Below are 15,762 nucleotides of genomic sequence, written 5' to 3' on the forward strand. Positions count from 1 at the left end.
GATTTAGAAATATACGTAGGGCTACCTTTACATTTTTGTCACCTTTAAATGTAGATTATTAAATAACTGACATAAATATTTACAGCTTAATAGAGTATGAAGTCAAAGCCATAAAAATGAACAATGACACCAGTAGAAAAATCAATAAAAGAAAATCGTAACGAAAAAATTTTAGGTCATTCCAAAAGCAGTAACTTATTGAGAGTGATAGATAAATTTGAAAAGCAGTTATAAAGAAGCTTCTGGGGTCTTTGACAATCTGATAAATGAAAAGGACACATTGGAAAAAATATTTAAATTTTTTGCAGACTTGACACTAATTACTGAACTAAAAGAACATAAAACATATAATGTACCACAACAAAAAGACATTGCTGACAAACTAGATAATGAGTTTCATCAATTAAGAGAGGATTTAGGGTTAGTCATGCACAAGAAAACAGTGTCCTGAAAGAGACTTGACAGAGGTCTTTCCGAGTTTGACGACAATCCTAAAAATTTATGCAGCGTGACCAACAGCAAAATGTAAGCTAGAAGAAGCTTTTCTAAGTTATTAATAAATTTTTTTTCATGCTGGAAAATAAATCGTGCTGGAGGGAAGGTGGAATCATCTCTCTTTTCTCTCCATAGAAACACAAAGTCACAAAACTGTCGTCATGTGTGAATAGACAACTGAAGAAAATGCAGCCAAAAACGTAAGAAATTATAAATGTATGTTAGATAGGCAATTAATAAAAATGTTATGGACCGTTCTGGATTCGTGACTTTTGAGCTATTTGTCGGCTGTTAAAATTTAATAATCTGTTGTGATTTATTCCCTCATTCATTATGAATAAACCTTTACTTTTATGCCTTCATTTGTTAGCTATTGCTGTCACACTGCTGTGTATCATACGACCCCAACACTCAGTGGCTTACAATCACAATTATTTGTCTCTCTCTGCAGATCAGCTGAGGCACTGCGCTTTAGGCTTCAACACTGCGAGTCAGGATCAAGGAACAACTCTCTATTCCATGGGTCCCATCTTCCACCTGGGACCAGTGTGCTAAGCAGGGAATGTCTTTCTCATGGTGATGGCAAGGTACAATGTGACAAGACCCAGCCTCAGCAATGGCATGCTCTCACTTCCACCCCTTTCCAGAGTAGCTGCAGAATGACTGCTCTAATGATAAATATTCTGCAAATAAGAGCTTAGGTAGTAGCTTGCAATACTTGATACAACAAAATTCTATTGAATTTAAAGTCTACTTATATCATTTCAAGCAATTTCATTCCTCAACGACAGGAAAGGAAGTACCATTATAGTCTTTAAATAAAACTTCAATTTTCTTAAGTGCTTAAGTGGTTGCAAAAAGTGATGATAGTAATTTGTAGAGGCGATTATTTAAAATTTTTGATCAGAAATTTTGTGTAGCTGTTACAAATGCAAAATCTGATCTAAAAATTTATGTCCACAGAAGTAAGTCCAAATCTCTAAGTTAAAATTTTAAAAAGATTTTTTTGGAAGATTTTATGAATTCAACATTTAGTATCTTTGCTAATTGTCTTTTGAGGGGATCCCAGGTGCACAGAATTAGATTATCATAAGCCTTGGTTTATGGTGCACACTTAACATTGGTCTCTATGAATTACGCTTGGTTTAGTTATTTATTATAATGTAATATGTTACCCCAAACCAAAGCTAGTACTTTGATAACCTACAAGTAACCATAAATCCTCCTGTCTCATCCCCTGCCTCCCCTCAGCATTACATTTGAACTTTCATGAATCCCAGAGGCTTCTGCCTTTGTGAGCTGTACACACGTACACACACACACACGCACGCACACACACACATGGATATATATATGTATATTTGATGAACGCATTGGTATAAGAATATAGTAATATTATATATTAAAACATTTCCTTTGATGTAAAGGTCTATTTTTTTGCTTCTCATATTAAATGATATTAAAATGTTTTCATAGGCCCTACAACTATCGTGGGCCCAAGGCACTGAGTCTGCTATGTCTAATGGGTAAGCCAGTCCTACACCACCTGTGAGGTACATATCACCTTGGGTCCTGTGCTCGTTATTACTTATTTTCCTTGGCATATCATAATTTATTGCAGCTATACGTATTCCTGAAAAGAATACTTTTACTGTTAGTCATTGTTAACTTTACAAAAGGATATCATATTATATATGATTTTTTGAGGTTTACTTTTCTTATTTAGTGTTAGATTGGTAAAATTAATTTATATCTGAGGCATGTGCCGATAGCTCATTCATTTTGACTGCTGTCTATTGTATATCATGTGTGAGCATATCACAGTTTATTCAGCGTTCTCACATTAACGATGGGCATTTAGGATGGATATTTTTCATCCTGTTCTACAGGAAAGAACAGCCCTGATATTTCAATGGATTTAGCATTTATTTCTAGTTCTCATTCTGTGAAGCCGAGGGTCTGCTGGGGGAAGGGTCTTTGCCAACATGGAGGCCTGGCAAAGGTGAAGAGGAAATAAATAATTATTGATCCCAGACGGTTTCTGGGCCTTACTACATGAACAGTCCTGCTCTGAGTAAAGCTGCTGGGTCATAAGCTATGTGACTGTTCACCTTCAGGAGATAATACTAGGCTTTTCCAAAAATGGTTTCACCCATTTACATTAGCGCAAAAGGCAAAGGATCCTGGGGGTTCATGTCCTTTGCAATACTTGGTATCAGACTGTTAACTACTGTAAATTGAATGAGTGTAAAATGGTGTTTCACTGAGGCTTTGATATATACTTTTTTGGATTGCTAACAATCCAAATGTTTAACATTTCTGTACACTTATTGACTATATTTCTTCCTCTCTGAAATATCATGTTCATACCTTTTGTCCATTTCTTTTTAAAAAAGTTTTCTTTCTTACTGATTTGTAGGAGTCATTCATACATTCTTTATATTAACTCTTTGTTGCTTATGTGTATTGAGATTTTCTCCTCTTACTTGATTACTTGTATTTTCACTTTAAGACTTTTTTGTTGTTGTTGAACATAAGTTCTTATTTTTAATACAGTGAATTTTATCAACCTTTCGTTTTGTAGTAAATATCTTTGGGGCCTTATTTAAATCTTTCTGTACTCCAACCTTCCAAGACATTTACCTATATTTTCTACAAGGAGTTTTAACATTTCACTTTTGAAACTTAAGTCCGTAATCCATGTAGAGCTGATATTAGTGTATGTTGTGAAGTAATTTTTTTCAGCTCCATGTTTTGGACATTTTCCTTTCTTCACTGTGATGTGACACCTCTGCCGCCTACCAAAGTTTCATACCTGTGTGAGTTTGATTCTGGGTCTCTCTATTCCTTCTCATGGGTCAATCTGTTTGTCCCTATATCAATGCCACACTGTCTTTCTAGGGTAGCTTTACAGGAAGCCCTGATATCTGATGGGGCAAGTCCCTCCTCCCTGCTCCCCTCAGAAGTGCCCGATGCACAGCGGGGCACACTGACCTTGGGTTGGAGGGGGGTTGGATAATCTCTTACTTAAAAACGAGACATCTGTGGTAAAGTATAAAGGGTGAGGGATTCAGAATCAAGTCCAGATTGAACCCTAGCTTTGCTCCTTCTAAATGTCAATTTCCCTTTGGAATCTTAGGTTTCTGTGTATAAACTGGAGGCAATGATGCTATTGAACAAAAGTGTTCTGAGGATCAGATAAAAACGAATATCAGAAAAGATCTCAGCTCAGTGCCTATTTGCTAACTCTGAGTATTCCTGAGATGGAGACTAGAGAAGTTAAATGACATGCTCAAGGTCACACAACTAGATTGATCCCATGCTGCCTTCTCCACTGCCAGATTTCAAAGATAATTTCTAGATAAGTTAGTCTTCTCAGTTTCCTTCTTTTATTTTCTTCCTCTCTCTTCCAAAAAAAAAAAAAAAAAAATCAATTTCCGAAAGTTCACGGCACACCATAGTCCCTGATGAACCCATCTGCTTTGGCTCTTTCTTATCTGATGGGAACAGATGATCTGGATAAGCGTCTCTCAACAATGTTGGAGAGGAAGCCAGGTTTATTTAAAATCCAACTTCTTTTTTGGCCCTGTTTCCACTGGCCTTGGCTGAGCTCAGGGGCATCTGAAAGAAACCAGGTCTGGGCATGGCTTCCAGGAGAATCCCTGGGCTGACGGTGACATGCCCTGGAACTCAAGAATCATGGAAATTGTGGAGACCTTGGGGGGTTAATCACTAAAATCAGTCTGTGAGGCAGGGCCCATGTCTGTGTTGTTCCTGCTGCCTTTCCTGATCCCACCATGGCCCCTGGCATGGAGCAGGTGCTCTGTAAGTATTTGTTGAATAAATAAATGAACATGGTCAGAGATATGCAGAGTCACCTTGAAGAGACAGTTTGACCTCATTCTGAAGGCACTTGACAGAGCCAGAGAAAAGCTGTGCAGTTTACCACCAGATCTGATAAAGACTTACAGAGAGAAAGATTTGCTGTATTAAAAGAAACAGTAATTAGAGTGTGTAATTGGCTCAGAAACTGATAGATAAACAGAGTGAAATGAAATCCAGAAATAGACTTAAACATATAAGGAAATTTGATATGATAAGGGTAGCATTTTACATATGTGAGAGAAAAATACATATTAGGACAATTAATGGGGCATCTGGAGAAAAATCTAAGTATATCCTTAACCCATGGCACACTGTACACTAAAATAAATTCCATATGGACTAAGTATATATAGATAAAAAACAAAATAATAAAAATTCTAGAAGAAAATATCAGAGAATGTTTCCATAATCATGGAATAGAGAAAATCTTTCTAAAACATGACACAAATCCCAGAAGTTATCAAGGAAAAGATGGACAGATCTGATTACATAAGTATTTTTAAACTTCTATAGGGCGGAAAACCATACATGCGAAGCAAATGTTAAACACTAAACCAAAGAAAATATTAATTTCCTTTCCATATGACAGGTGAGGGCTAAGAAGCTGATATGCAAAGAGCTCATTCAAATTAACTTTTTAAAAATGTACAAAGGAAGAAAAAATGAGTAAGAAAAATAGGCAGATAATGTAGGAAAATACATTTTACAGAAGATGACATTTAAAAGTCCAATAAACGCATGAAGAGATGCTTGCCTCCACACACACACAAAACAATCCAAATGAAAACAATGTGATAATATTTTTCATGTATCAGATTGGCAAATATTTAAAGTTGTCAGGGCAGAGTGTCCAAGGCCCTCTCATCACTGCTGGGCAAGTGCAAATGGGTACCTTAGTTTTGGAGAGAAATGTATCGACTTCTATCAAGACTTTATACTTATGTATCCTTTGAGCCAGCTGATTCTGCCTTTGAGAATTTATTTTATAGAGACACTGGCAAGCCTGAGCAAAGATAAATATACAAGAAGTTCTTTGCAGCACTGTTTGTGATAACAAAAGCCTGAAAATACTTGTGTATCAGCAGAGCAATGAGGAATTCAAAGTATGTCCATACTATACAGCTGATAAAGAATGAGAGATCTAGCTATACATGCCAATATAGAAAGATGCCAACAACTTAGTGTTCTATTTTGAAAAAAATAAAAGCCAGTTGAATAGCATATATATTATCTCTATATGCAATATTATTATATAAATAACATAACATATATTACGTTATATCATTATTATTATATTATCATATCTTTATATTTTTATAAAATCTTATAAAAGGCTCCATATTATTTGTATATAAAACACATATACATACGTATATATGTATATATGTGATTAAATATATATTGGAAATTTAACATACCAAAGTGTTAACAGTGATTTAGACCAAGGCAAAGGTCGAAATTGACACATTACTTCTCTATCACTTAAAATGTTTCCAATAAGCACATACTACTTTCGTAGCAATGTTAAAAATCACTTTTATTAAAAATATTTTAACTGACATTTTGGTTTACGATCAGTGTGAGCTGGTTAAGTCTGCCTCTGAAGACAGGCTTATTGCTGGATCAGGCTTCCCACCAAGAACTCTGGCTTCCTTTTGGAGTTAGAGTTTGCAAGGACTGCCCCCTTTCCTGAGAGAGCCAGAGAGGCCACTTGTATTTATTATGCTCCAGTACACGCTGGTGCATAATAAATACTCCCCAAGTACGGTCCAGGTGACCCCCTGGCAGTCTCATTCAGTCTCCTTTTCACGGTGCGGTAATGGCAGCCTCCCATCCCACCGCAGACACTGAGCTCTCCCAGGGCGGGCACCAGGTCCAACTGCTGTCTGTATTCCTAGGAGCCGGCGCAGAAAATGTTACTTGACCTAATTTATTAACACAAACATAGACTAAGAGGAGTCGTCCACCAGGCAGAGGTTGAAGCCTGGCTTTAAAACTGGTATAAGGAAGTGAGAAAAGAGGAGCAGTGAGCCACCAGTGGTAGGAGGGCATGAGGGAGAGAGTAGATAGAGCAAGTCAGTTTACTAGTCACCTTGCAGGAGGCAGCCAGCATCCCCTGAACATCTCAGGGCATGGAGCTTGTCCATTTTAGGAACAAAGGGCAGAGAGGCAGGTAGAGATGGAGAAGAAGGTGGCACAGGCGATACTATATTCTACCCCGCAAAGCCAGTGGGTGAAGATATCATTGGTATTGCTGCTGAAGACATATGCCAGAAAACTGCCTTTGTGGTAGAGATAGCTTAAGAAAAGCATGGAGAGGCAACATGTTATAGCCCATGAGAAATCGAAAGGTTGGTATGAAGTACTTATTTGCCTTTGTTTCTCCAATGCACAGGGTCTGGCACAGAACAGGGACTCAGGAGATGCTTGAGCAGGAAGGAAGCAAGGGAAGAGATGAGGATAATGACCCAAGGACCAGAGAGCTCTTTGCTAGTTTCACAATATTAGGGGGCGCTTCGAAGGAGTCCCAGAAAGCTGCCTCCACTTCATTGCCCCTCCTTGGGCTTCCGTATTCTTATATACCAAGTGTGTGTATGGGGGGCGGGGCGGGGGGGGAGCGGACAGAGAGAATGTTGGACTAGCTCAATGATTCTAACCTGGGGTCCCAGAACCCTCGGGAACTCTCAAGATAGAAATGAGTACCATGAACTATTTTGGTACTTCTAAATGCATGACAGGAATTGTACATTTGCTCAGGATAAGATCGTATGTACTGACAGGCCAGGTATCTTTCTTTGCAGCTGGAACCCCATCTCTCCCAAGAAACAGGAAAGCATTTGAATAGAGCCTGCTCTGCACGAGGGCTGACCCAGGTTAGATCTTATCTAGCTGGATCTCTGGCCAAGTGACCAGCCTCTCTTGAGCATTGGTTTCCTCTTTGGTGAAATGGGGGTGGTAACAATACTCCATTCAGAGGCTTATGGTAGAGATTAAATGAGATAGCGCACGTAAAGCGCTTGGCACCCAGCCTGGCCCAAAGTCAGCCTTTGGCAAATGGCAGTTACTATCATTATTAATTCAAAGTAGGAAGTCTGTACATCTCATGCTAATCAGAATCTCTGTATATGTATTGATTAATACATAGTAGGAAATGAATGAATTAATTATTTATGGCAACTTTTTGGAAGATAACATTTTAAAAAAATATCAGACCCCATGGAGAGAAATCATAAGTGTATATAAGTGGACAAAGATTGAGCCCCTTTGAGTAAGTTCTCTTCCAGGTAGAGTCTAGTAATAGTCTAAGCTCCTCCTCTTAGGGGCTTGGCATAATTGTTCTCTATGTTTGGAATGCCTTTTTCTGCCCAGCTGACTCCTATGACACCTCCTCCAGGAAGACTCCCATGGCCTTTGCTCGTCTGAGTTGGGGCCCTTCTGCAGCACAGTGGACTCACTCCTTTGAGTGTAGTGTTTTTTTTTTTTAGACCAGTGATTCTCAACCTTGACCATGCATCAGACTCAAACTAAGGGCTTGTTGAAACAGGTTGCTGGGCCCCACCTCCAGAGTGTCTGACTCAGTAGGTCTAGAGTAGGTCTCGAGAATCTGCTTTGCTCGCAAGTTCATAGTAGTTGCTGATGCTGCTGGCCCCAAGGGTCACACTTTGAGAACCTCTGGTTTAGCCTGAGTGCTCTAAGATACCAAAGATCATGCCTGTTTATTCCCCCACGGCACCTCCAGCAGTACTTCAGTCTCAATGGAAAGAGAATCAAGTAGCCAGAGGCAATACGAAAGATTTCCCAAGGCCTTGTATGTCGACAGCCAGACACTGGTGCTGACTGGGCTGGATGTGTGTCTGGTGTGGGAGGGCTGGAGGCGAGGTGCCCATGACGAGGCCAGGGAAGGCAAGGATGCCCTTGTCCTGGGTCATAGCTCCCTCTGGTGTTAACAGCTCAGCTCTGCACCTGGAGCTGTGAGTGGATGGGTGACAGAAGGGATGCGTTTCCCCTTCCCACCTCTTCCATATAGCCACCAGACATGCTAAAACCCAGTTCTGACCATACTCCATTTTGTCCATCCCCTGAGTTAAACCCCATCCATGGCTCTCCACTGCCTTCTGGACAAAGCTAAACATTCCAGGTCCTTTGCTGTCTCCCCCCACCCCCCCACTCTCTCTCTCTCTTTCTCTCTCTCTCTCCCACACACACACACACACACACACACACACACACACACACACACACACACACACACACACACACGTCCCTCAGTTGCTTGCTGCCCTCCTCAGGAACCCTTTGTTTTATTCACACAGACAGGACATGGACTTCATGCCTTCCCACATGCTATTCCTTCTAAAGGACTGCAGCCGCCTTCTCCCTGCAAGAAAATTACTCTTTCTTTAAAGTCAAATGTGGCCTCTTCCATGAAGCCTTCCTGGACTCTCCCAGGCAGAAGTGATTGTCTGTCGAGCCCCTGCATAGACTACCACAATGACCTCACAGTGCTGTAAGTACTAGTTTGTGAGAGTCTGGATCCTCCTTGAGACCGTGAGCAATTTTGAAGCTCCTGACTCAGTTTTGTTGCTTATGGAATTTAAAAAAATTTTTTCTACCTCCAAAACCAAAAAGATCCCCAATCTGCTGTCTAGGCCCCCTTTTAAAACTGAAAATCACTTGCTAGTATATAAGGCTGTTTTGATCCTTAGATAGTATTCATTCATTAGTTCAATCAGCAAATATATTTGAGGCCCTCCAAGTGCAGGGGATGCAGAAAAGAATAAAACAAGACAAAGTTCCTGGCCTCTGAGCTTACACTCTAGTGGAGGAGGAAGACAACAAAATATATTATAGACTGTTAAGCGGTGATAAATGATATAACGAACATTTAGCAGGGCTAACAATTGATGGAGGGAGTCTATTTTAGGCAATGTGGTTAGAGAATCCTCACTGATGAGGTGATATGTGAGCCAAGACCGGGGCAGAGTGAAGCTCTTACCACGCATGGATCTGGGAGAAGGCTCTCTGACAGCATGCAAAGGCCTGGAGGTTGGAGCAGCCTCAGCATGTTCTAGCAGCAGTGAGAAAGCCAGTGGTTGAAGTCAGGGGACACAGAAACAGACCCCGAGATGAGGGTTTGTGTGCAAGTGATTTATCAAGTGTTTGCTTACGAGGCAGGGTGGGCAGTAACCAGCAAGGGTGCAGGGGAATCAGGGCAGGGAAGGGGAGGCCAAGCAAAGATGTTACTTCAGACAGAAACTGCAGAGGTGGGCTCAGCCTCATCCCATAGGGAGCTCTGGCGTGTGACTTATGCCTTAGAGTTTGATCTAACCTAAGGCAAGGATGCTGTGACCTTCATCAGTCCCTGGTTTAGGGTTACTCCAGGGTGATGCAAATTCTCAGATGCTTCATGTGGGCAAAGTGGGTTCCAGAAAGGCTGAGGGCAGACTCCGCTCCACAAAAAGCCATGGGTACTGAGTGTTGGAAGCAAAAGCATACAAAGTTGGGATTCACATGCACAGTGAGAGAAAGAGGGGATCTGGATAGAACAGTAACATTATCTGTAATAATCAATAAGGTTGAAGAACAGAAGTCAAGGGGAAGAATTATGAGATGAGATCTGAGTCTGCTGAGACCAAATTAGGCAAAGCAATATCTGATTTTCTCAAGGAGGGAATGTGCCAACTAATGCACTACATTTCCCAGCTTTCCTTGCATCTAGGGTTGGCCAGTTCTAGACACTGAGATGTAAGTAGCAGACTGCTGGAGGTTTCTAATATAGCATTGATTTCCTGATGGAGGCACCCTCTTGCTCCTTGCTGCTCCCTTCTTGCCTGGAATAAGAACCCGAGGTTGGAGGTAAAGCAGCCATTTCGTAATCATGACGTCACAGTGATATGAGAATAAAAGCTTCATGCTAACTATGGTGAAGCAGAAAGACATAAGGGGCCTGAGACCCCTGTGATGTAGTGGAGCAGCTGCACCAGCTTGGGATACCTATCACCAGAGTTCTTTTTTTGGAGGATAATAAATCCCTATTTGATGAAGTCATTGACTTTCTATTACATGCAGCTGAGTATCATCCCTAATTGACACCCCTCAGTCTGCAGGATCTACAGAGCCTCCTATCTTAAATGAGAGCACTGTTTCTAATCGAGTACACCGCACATTTCTGTGCTTTGCCCATTTCCATCTGGGAGCCCAAAGAATCCACAATGGGCACTGCCCATCTTAAACTTTCTGAGAATTCCTGTAGTGTTAAACTTGTAGTTTAACTTTAGCATAGAATCTTCTAAAATTATTTGACCACAGAATATGTTTTGTCTTGGAATTACTATTTCTATTAGTTAGGATAGCGCTTTCCAACTGGTGGGCCATGAAGGGGCTATAGGCATGTTGACCTATTCAATCACTCAAAAACTTAGATGGTTCCCTTTGTACTTCCTGAATTTGGTAATAATTATTTGTGTAGCTAAGATTTTATACAAGGCATCTGCTGCCAGAAAGGGTCTGTTATGGCCACATTATGCCATACTCCCCACAGGTGCCCATCAAATCACCTCAAATAATCTGATTATGACCCTAGATGTTTCACATCTGCAACATTTTATTTTGCAAATACATATAAAATATTGATGTTTCTTTAATTTAATTTTCTTATTTTCCATTTTTCTAGCAGAAGTATGGATGTTATTACTATTTAATGTTATGTTTCCATATTGAAATAATTTATTTTGTTAATTTTCTCAGTTGTCATTTCTTGATTGAGTGAATGACTATAGATTTTTAACACTACCATTTCTCACAGTTTGATTCTTGATGGAATTTCAGGATGAATTATTGTTCGTTTTTAAAAATGAGAAAATGTTTCTAAAGTTAAACATATGCCTACTCTCACACAGCATTTGTAGTCCTAGGTATTTATTTAGCCAATAGCAGTGAGTGCATAATATGCCCATAAAAAGATGTGCATAAGCATGTTTGTAGCAGCTTTATTCATAATAGCCCCAAATGGGAAACAACTCAAATGTTCAACAGATGAATGAATGAATGAATGAATTATGACATATCCATACAATAGAATATTACTTGGCCCTAAAAAGAAACAAACTATAGCTCCATGTAAAAACAAAGATGAATTTCTCAAAAATGATGCTGAGCGGAAAAGCCAGATAAAGAGCACATACGTCTATGGCCATGCCACCCTGAACAAGCCCGATCTCATCTGATCTCGGAAGCTATGCAGGGTCAGGCTTGGTTAGTACTTGGATGGGAGACCACCTAGGAATACCAGGTGCTGTAGGCATTAAAAAAAAATAATAATAATAAAATAAATAAATAAAGTAAAACTGTTAAAAAAAAAGAGTACATACTGTATGATTCCATTTATACAAAGTCCTCAAACAGACAAATCTAACCTATGGTGATAAAAATCAGATCAGTGAGAAGGGATGAGGCTGCTTTCTGGGAGGATGGAAATAGTCTCTCTCTCTGCATCTGGAAAAATGCACCATGTGCACTACAGATTCATGCACTTTGCACACCTCACTCTGTGTTTTTTATATCACAATAAAACAATTAAAAATAAAAACAAAAAATTTATATCTAAAACCAAAAATAATTGAAAATAAATTAATCAAGTAAATTATTCAAGAGACTGTAAGACTTCACAGCTCCAGAAAATTGATTTTCAGAATATTTTTATCATACTTAAATATGAGTAATAGTTACATGTTGTGATTTTTAAAAAAATTTTAATTCAATGTGTGTAAGACAGTCTTAGGCAGAAGACCTATAGGTATAAAGGCCTATAGTAACCTTAAGAACTTTATATTTAAATAAGTTTAATTTTTATGGGTAATTATTTTCCCACCACAATGGGACAACTTTTTAATTAAAACTAGGATGCCATCAGAATCACTAAACACAGTAGTACAAAAAGATGTTTGTCACTCAACAGGCAATAAATATACCAAGGATGATCTCATGCTGGGGCCCTCCAGTTCTGTCCTTTGGCCCAGAAATCTTATGTCCTGGAAAACTCATCATGTAGAACAAGGTGGCCAGGCCACCTCTGCCTACACCTAACTGCAAGCCATCCAGACCATTAACATTCCCCTATGACCCAGAGTACCTGTCCTAGTAAGAACCATCCCACCCAAGTGGCATTTCTTGTCCTAGTGAGACCATCCAAAGTTGACAGTCCTAGTAAGAACCATCCCACCCAAGTGGCATTTCTCAGATTCTGCTCTGGAATGCACTCCTCGAGCTACCACCTGCTTTGCATTGTTTTCCAAATAGCCCTGTTCCCTGGCTGTATACCATATGGAAACATGACCCCTATTAGTTTCCCTGAGAATTAACATGATATCACCATGAACCAAATATTCTTCATAATGTATTTACTTAGGATGCACCAATACTCTGATCCTCCTAGAATTTTACTTTCTTCCTTTGCAGGGCATGATGCCAGAAAACCATATCGAAATAATGACACACTGTACACTAAACATGATATTTTTCAAGAACTACAAAAGACAACACCTTGTCCTGTTTCAGTGTATTATTTTGCACAGGCTGCAGATAAATTCACTCTTTGCTTTGTGATACATTTCTCTTTCCTAAAATTCATCCCTCTTTAAATATAATATGAACTAGTCTAAATTGTCATTGATATGTGTGGCTGGCCAAGCTCTTTGTATTTCTCTTGACTCTTAATTCCAAGATTATATGAAACCTAATTTCTAAGCCAATACAAATGCTATGACCACTGCTCTAAAAAAACATAAACTCACACTCTAACCTATCTCACAGCATATAAAAATATAATATATAGGAATGCTCACTTATAAAAGGAGGAAGTATAAAATATAACATCTTTTTAAAAGGCCATCTCTGCCTATACCTAATTGCAAAGCATTCAGCTACTGCAGGAAAATATTGATCTTTGAGAAATGTCTATCATTGTGAAACAAGAAATGAAGTTCTTTTCTGTGATCTGTTAAAACACTTCCAGGAAGAACTCAAGAAACTGGTGGCAAGGTCCTGCACTTAATAGCCAAATGATCTCGCCCACTTTCAGAATCACTCATTTTACCAGCTCACAGGAAAATCATCAAAACTGAGTCTGGGGCCAAAGAAGCAAGTAGAAAAGTTGCCACTTCCAAACAATTCTATGGACGCACTGAAAAGATCTCAGATGACACAGAACCAAAGCTAATCCAGAAGCTTGAAAAAAGCTTTCACTGAAAAGTAAGACTAAGGACTCTATGGTCATCCGGAACTATGGTCAGTTAGGAGCACCAGCAGAATTCTCAGAACCCGGTGAGGAGGAAATAGCCAGAGGTCAATGAGCACCTTCAACTGATTAAGATATGTGATGACACTGTGAGATTGTGGTCTCCTGCAACAATAACAAGTTGCTAAGGCTTTACTGCACAGGTTCATTCCAAAATCCCTGAGATGTGAGTGGCACATTCTTTCATTCACAGAAACTTAATGTATGTAATGATGTCCTTGCAGATCTGAATTCCACAATAAATTAGGTGACCAAAACGATGAATTAAACCCCAAGACTCTCAGGCTTGTATGTCTTTAGCTTTATGTGAAGAAATAGGACGATAAAACTACTCTCTGCTGTTTCATACAGAAATGAATTGACTCTCCAAAGAAGAGTTTTATCAAGAATTTGTGAATTTAAAACATAATAAAAATAAAATTTGAAAGTTGTGAACCAGACTCACTTGGCAATTTTTTTGGAAAGATAGTAATTGGGTTCAAAATCTGACTTAGTTGACATTTTTGAATCTCTGAATGAAGTCAATCAAAAACTGTAAGAATCATCTGAGAGTATCTTTGTATAGTAATGAGTTAACTCAAAAGGCCTAGGTTGCCAAAACCCTGCACATTCCAAAGGTCTCCAAGATCAGCACTTGACCAGCTCCTGGCAGATAACCTTTGAGCCCTCGGAATCCTGCACAATGAAAGCGTTTTTGTATCCCTGAGTCCCTGGACCATGATGCATCAGTTTGCCCTCTCAGGGCCTGGAGATTTAGTAGCCAAGGTCAGTCATGTGGGTGCTGCATCAGTACGTGATGGACCCCTAATTAAAAACCCTGGGCACTAAGGCTAGGTGAGCTTCCCTGGTTGGCAACACTTTGCCCATATTTTCACACATCAGGTTCTCTCTGTGTGACTCTACTGGAGGAGGATGACTAGAAGCTTTGCCTAGTTTCTCCTGGCCTTTTCCCTTTACTGAACTCAATCTGTAATCTTTCACTGTAATAAATCATAACCAGGAGTATGCCAGCTGTTCCGAATTCTTTGAGTCCTTCTAGCAAATCATGGAGACTGAGAGTTGCCTTGAGGACACCCAACATAGCATGTGACAGAAAGGATATGCATAACTCCTATATCGCTTGCTGAAAAGGCCTGCCCCTTGCGCACAGAAGGCTCTGGTAGCCACAGAAAGCCCTAGGTGAAGATTTTCAGGAACTGACAGTTGGAAGTCAGTGTAATGTGCTCTGGAGGGCTAAGATTCAGAGAAAAAACTTACCTTTGGAGAAGTGAAATTACAAATGATTTACCAGTGAACTAAGTTATTATTTGAATCTTAAAGAAAAAATATTAAGACTAATAGAGCTAAGTCTGTGTATGTTGGAAGAAAATTTCATCATAATCTTAAAACGCTTGACTTGAACAAAGTACTATGGTATTGTAAAGCCCTTTACATTATTACAAGAAATTTTGGCATTACATTTTGTCAAAAAAAAAGCGGAACTGTTAGATTTAGAGAACAATTGTATCATTAAGTAAAATCAAAGGATCCTAATTATATTAAGAACAAGAAATGAGTTTCTGATAATTGGAGAAAAAAATGATAGATATCACTGCCATTCACAGCCATCTACTTGTGAAAAATAAGTTTCTGTCTATGGTGAACCTGAAGAGAGCATAATTAGAAAATAACCAGGAGTTTTGTAGCTGTATCAAATTTAGAATCTATTATAAAAAAGCATGTTCTTTTCTCATCAAAAATTTGAAAAGATGTTGTTTGGAAGTTTTATTCTAATTCAGTATTTACTATTTTCCTAAGTACTTTGTATTTGATTTCTTTTCATAATTATGCACTGTCGAGAAAATGCAATTAGTATTGTCACCCAGTCCTATATAGACATCCCCAAATCTCGAGTTTACTCTAGTATGTCATATAAATACTACCATTTTCTAGATGTCCCATGGGGTAAAACACATAGGGAAGCACTGAGCTAAAAGAGTTTTATTGCTGTAAAAAATTCAAAGTAATGGTGGCTTAAAAATATAGAATTGTATTTCCCCCTTAGGTCAAACATAAGCAGCCCAGGGAACAGTGTGGTGGCTGCCTGG

The 15,762-nt window shown here is 39.2% G+C and overlaps 1 long non-coding RNA gene and 1 pseudogene across 2 annotated transcripts in view; one reads left to right on the forward strand and one right to left on the reverse strand.

The window, feature by feature from the left end:
• LOC107196124 overlaps window positions 1–15,762 on the reverse strand; it is a 45,632-nt gene that overhangs the window by 18,763 nt on the left and 11,107 nt on the right. The window lies entirely within an intron of this gene.
• Window positions 11,565–11,683, forward strand: LOC112469256 (annotated as a pseudogene).

The sequence above is a fragment of the Pteropus alecto genome, unplaced genomic scaffold (assembly GCF_000325575.1).
Source record: "Pteropus alecto unplaced genomic scaffold, ASM32557v1 scaffold170, whole genome shotgun sequence".
Taxonomy (NCBI): Eukaryota; Metazoa; Chordata; class Mammalia; order Chiroptera; family Pteropodidae; genus Pteropus; species Pteropus alecto.